The sequence below is a fragment of the Vicugna pacos genome, chromosome 13 (genome assembly GCF_048564905.1).
Source record: "Vicugna pacos chromosome 13, VicPac4, whole genome shotgun sequence".
NCBI lineage: Eukaryota > Metazoa > Chordata > Mammalia > Artiodactyla > Camelidae > Vicugna > Vicugna pacos.
In genome coordinates, this window is record NC_132999.1 from 24,041,765 (window position 1) to 24,046,908 (window position 5,144).

Here is a 5,144-nt window from a genome sequence, read left to right on the forward strand (position 1 = left end):
GAGGAGTTTCCATCCCTGAGAGGGATGGAAGGAGAAGAGAAGAGAGAAGCCAGGGAGGAGAGATAGAAAGAGATGCTCCTGGGAGATGGGGTAAAGTAGGGAACACCTGGGGTAAGGGGCCAGTGAAGACTTCCTATGGCTGTATGGTCAAAGACCAGAGACATCTAGTGTTCAGTAGAAAATGGTTACACTGGTTGTTGTATCCAAGCTCCACGACTCAACACATTTTGGGAAAATCTCCTACATGGACACACAAATGCTCTGTGTGAGTTGCTTTTTTGTGGAAACTGACAAAGGCATTAATTTTCCCATCTGGTTTGGTATGGAACAGACAGACAGCGTGAGCAAGAGAGGGCGAAACAAGCTATCAACTGTCCCATGTGGGGGAACAGTTTTTCCAGAGGTGACCAGAGGTGACTGAGAGAGTGAGCTCCCTGGGAATTCACAGACAATCTGGGGAGGGAGTTGGACTTCCATAGCATGAGCACTAGGGATTTGGACTTCCAGGGAACACAGCTAGGAACTGGGATGCAATCTTCTGTAGATCAGTGCTTCTTCAACTTTAAGGTGGCTCCAAATCACTTGAGGGTGTTGATAAATGCAGATTTTGATTCAGTCAGTCTGGAATGAGGCCCAGGACTCTGCATTTCAGACAGGTTCTAGCTCATGCATGATGGTGCTGCTGCTAGTCTGTGGAGCACACCTTGAATCAGAGGGCTCCAGATTGCAGAGGGATGGAGAATTCCTGATGGCATCATAGTGGCTCTCTGTCTCCCTCTTTCTTCCTTTGTCTCTCTGTCTCTCTCATCCATCATCATCATCCTCTCCCAGTGTTCCTGAGAAAACAAGGTTCTCCCATCCTCTCAGGGTGACAGAGAAAGCCGTCAAGGAGCCACCGCTCCCTCCTTAGGCCCTCACCCCAGTCCCCGCTCTGACCCCACCCAGGCAGTGTGAAGGTCGCATCAGGGTATGCGCAGAGGTCCCTTCTGCATGCTTTGGCCCAGGGTATTGGAACTACAGTCTGCAGGGGGAACCGAAGCCTCTTTCTCCATAGTTGGCCTCAGCACTTCCTCTCTCTGAAAGATGGAAAGAGGTGGAGAAAATTTTTAAATGGTATTTTTCTTGAGAAAGGTCACTCTGAGGAGCCAAGTATTAATTGAGTGTTTGATTGTGAGAGGGCTGTGTGGTAAACTCCCTTGTTTTCCACAGATGTTGAAGGAATCTGAGCCAGAATTCAGGGAAAATGTTTTCCCGCATATCCACCCCTGCCCCAGAGGCTGTGATGAAGTTGGCAAAGGATGTTCAGGTCATGCCGGGCTCCGGCCACCTCACGGAAACAGGAGAATTCACAGAATCTGAAGGGGAAACAGTGGCTGGGGAGCATCTAACATGAAAAGAAGAGAGGAAAGGGAGGGAAAGCCCCCTGAATGGTGCACTTGCCTGGGCGGAGCCCTGTGCCGGGGGCTCCCAGTACCTACCTTGGGTGTTGAAGGAACACCCCTGCTTTCTTAGCTGGTGTTTCTTTTGTGGGGAGGGCTTCCTGCCTCACCCAGTTCAATCAGGAGCACTCATTGTGGAAAGACTATCCCTTGCCTTGAATTGAAACCTGCTTTTCTCATCCACACTGAGGTCTTTTTGTGTGCCCTCTGAAGCCACAGCGCACGGGACCCCACCGCATCTCAACCACGGATCTCCCAGTCAGTTGAGCACAGCCCAGTCACGTCCATCAGCCCGTCTGATCCTTAGAGCAGCCTGGCAGAAAGCAGGGCAGCAATTCTTCTTCCAGGGTTTCAGATGAGAAAGAGGAAACCTTGAGATGCTGCTCGTGCTCATGGGAGAGGTTGAGAGCACAGGCTCCAGAGTCTGGCTGCCTGGTTCACAGCCCAGCTGCTGTTGGCTGTGTGCCTTTAGACAGGCTCCTTGACCACTCTGAGCTGGGGTTTCCTCCTCTGTAAGATGGGCATGATGATATTACATACGGGAGAGTTGTGGTGAAGACTGAAAAATAGATGCTTATCCTTTGCTTTATAGGAACTTCCCTTCTGTTGTGGAGGAGGGAGAGGAGAAAAAAATGGAGGTTAAGTGACTTCCCCAAGGCCAGAAAGAGGTGGCACCAGATCTAGGACTTAGCTATTCTGATGCTAAATCCAGTACTTTTCTGTTACATTCAGTATCTTACATTCCTAGCCCAACCAAGACCGAAACTCTTCCTGGACCCTCACGTTGGCAGGCCAAGCCCTGCACTGAGCTGAACACAATAGGTGGTCCTTATCTGATGTGGGTTGGGATGCCCTCCCACCCCCAGTTCCCTGAAGCCTGAAATGGCTGTGTCTGCTCTTCAGACCTTGGAGTTAGGACTGCCCTTTCCCCTTCAGCCTCTTTTCAAATACAAAAACCCTTGCAAGGTCAGAGGAAGGTAGGAAACCTCCCTCAGTGGGAAGACTGCCCTGGTCCAATCACTCCACAGATGCCAACTTTCTGCTCCTTCACAACTACTATGCAAAGCAGCATTAGTCCCCTAGTCACACATGAAGAGAGAAAAGCCCAGAGAAGTTAAGTAACTTTCCTGAGGCCACACACTAGCCCCAATGGCACAAGGACTTGAACCACAAAATCAGATGCCAGTGTCTGTGCTTGTAACCTCTAGGATATTGTCCCCAACTGGGTGCACCTTCCATCTCATAAGAGGAGGGGAAGACAAAGAAAAAGAATAAAATAATGCCATTTGCAGCAACATGGATGGACCGGGAGATCATCATTTTAAGTGAAGTAAGCCAGAAGAGAAAAAAAATACCATATGATATCATTCATATGTGGAATCTAAAAAAAAAAAAAAAGACACAAATGAACTTATTTACAAAACAGAAACAGACTCACAGACATAGAAAACAAAGCTGTGTTTACCAGCGGAGAAAGGGAATGGGAAGGGATAAATATGGGAGTTTGAGATTTACAGATACTAACCACTATATATAAAATAGATAAACAACAAGGTCCTACTGTGTAGCACAGGGAACTATATTCAAAATCTTACAGTAACCTATAATGGAAAAGAATATGAAAATGAATATATGTATGTATATGTATTCCTGAAACATTGTGCTGTACACCAGAAATTGACACAACATTGTAAACTGACTATACTTCAATTAAAAAATTTTTTTTATAAAAGGCTTCCACTGCACAGGATGGTTTCTAGCTTTTGTCACCCTCCCTTGCTCACTCTCTCTTGTCTGTTCTATATCAACCCAGATGGGAAACGTAATCCCTTTTTCAGTTTCCACCAAAAGAATAATACATGATCTCCTCTGATCCTCCAGCAGCAATTTGAGTTGGTCACTGGCGTCCTTAGACTTACAGTGTTTGAACTTCAGAGAGATTAAGTAACTTGCCCAGAGGACATAGATCCATTAAGTAGGGGCTCAGCTAATGCTTTCTCTACACTGCACTGCCTCCAAGCCTGCAGGCAGCGTCTAACACCCTAGGGGGCCTTCATCAGATTCTTTTAGGATGTCACAACAGGCACTTGGGGTTGGGCAGGCCCTAAGTCTACCCCTCCAGAAGCAAGCCTCATTCACCAGGGTGGGGAGGACATTGGGGAGGTGATGCCTGCAGTGGGGTGGGAGGGGGTGTCCAGCGAAACAGGCGGAGCAGGTTCCCAGAGAGTTGGGATGACAATGAGTGAAAGATCCAGGCAGGCTCTCAGGTCAGGAACTTCAGCTGTTTTCCAGAGGCTGAGTCTGGGCCACCGTGGAATCTAGCCATGGGACTATCTGGGTAAGCGAGGGAATCTGATGGGATTAGGCCCTGGGGAGGTAAGTGCAGGGGTGGAATATCACAGTATTTAGGAGGGAAGATCTCCTGGGCCACACTGCCGGGGTTCTTGCCCTAGCACTTCCATTTGTCGTCTGTGTGACCTTGGCGATTGACTTAAATCTTCTGTATCTCATGTTCCTCATCTCGGATGCTAATAGAATCTAAATCAGAAATAGAATTTTCGTGAAGAGTAAATAAATGAGCAAGAGAAAAGCAGCCTGGACATCTGTGAACTGGCCTAGCACTAAAAGCAAGGCCTTCCGTGTTGTTAGGTGCTAGCCTGGCTCTTGCTGTCAGGCTGCGGTGTTGTCTTGCTGAATATAAATAACCTCACAAAGGAAACCAAAAAGGAGCTATCATATATATATATATATATATATGTAAAATCTGTATCTATCTATCTATCTATCTATCTATCTATCTATCTATCTATCTATCTATATATTTTAATGCATACAAAAACAAGGTCACTATGGAAACCACAAAAATACCAAACATCCCCCTCCCCTAGCAAGTATGAGTGAGTGACTGCCGCCTCTTTACTAATTACCTCTTTAGCCTCTTTCTATTCTCCCCTTCTTCTCAGTAAGATTCACTAAGATATCAAATCCGAATTATCCTTTTTTCTTGATAGCACCTGGTATAGAGCAAACCCCTGCTTCCTTGAACCCTCTCCAGGATCACCTGACTTCCGCTGGTAGAAGTCCACATTCCATAAGTCCTTTCTAACACTGTCTACTGAAACACCCCATCACTCCTATGATGTGCGTGCTCCCTCACTGCAAACAGTCAATCCAGCCAGCGTGCAGCCGCAGATCGCTCCTGGTGGTCTCCGGCTGGAGGGCATGGACACAGTTAATAAATGGAAGCATGTAGAATAGTTCCTGGCACAGAAGTAAGCACCATGTCAGAGATGTCATCATAATTACTGGGTAGGTTACCAAGGCAGCCTCAGGGACAGGGAGATCTGAGAGGAAAATCTTCAGGAGAGAGGCCAAGTGGACCTGCAGATTTACAGCCAGACTTCAATTTCAGTCCCAACTCACCGTTCAAAATAGTAACTAATGTTCTATTGTACACTTCAAAAGAGCCAGACCCAGAGCTGAGTGTTTGACATGGAGGCTCTCACTTATTCACTGTGGTACTATAGGCAAGTTGCTTAACCTCTCTGAGCCTCGGTTCCTCCATGTGTAAGAAAAATGGGGAAGAAATACTTACAGGTTTGTCATGAGGCTCATGAGAACAAGTGTGCTGTAGGCCCTGAATTTGATTAAGTTTTATTAAAATGTGACTTTGGCAAAGTCTAGGCTGCAGTCATAAGGCTGTCC

General features: G+C 46.9%; 1 long non-coding RNA gene across 1 annotated transcript; it reads right to left on the bottom strand.

Annotated features, from left to right (window-relative positions):
* Positions 1-257: 257 nt before the first annotated feature.
* LOC140700899 (uncharacterized) lies at positions 258-4,660 on the bottom strand. Its single transcript, XR_012079643.1, has 3 exons — positions 4,501-4,660; positions 1,479-2,042; positions 258-1,076 (listed from the first exon to the last, which is right to left on the bottom strand). It is a non-coding gene; the product is annotated as an uncharacterized lncRNA (long non-coding RNA).
* Between the last annotated feature and the right edge of the window lie 484 nt (positions 4,661-5,144).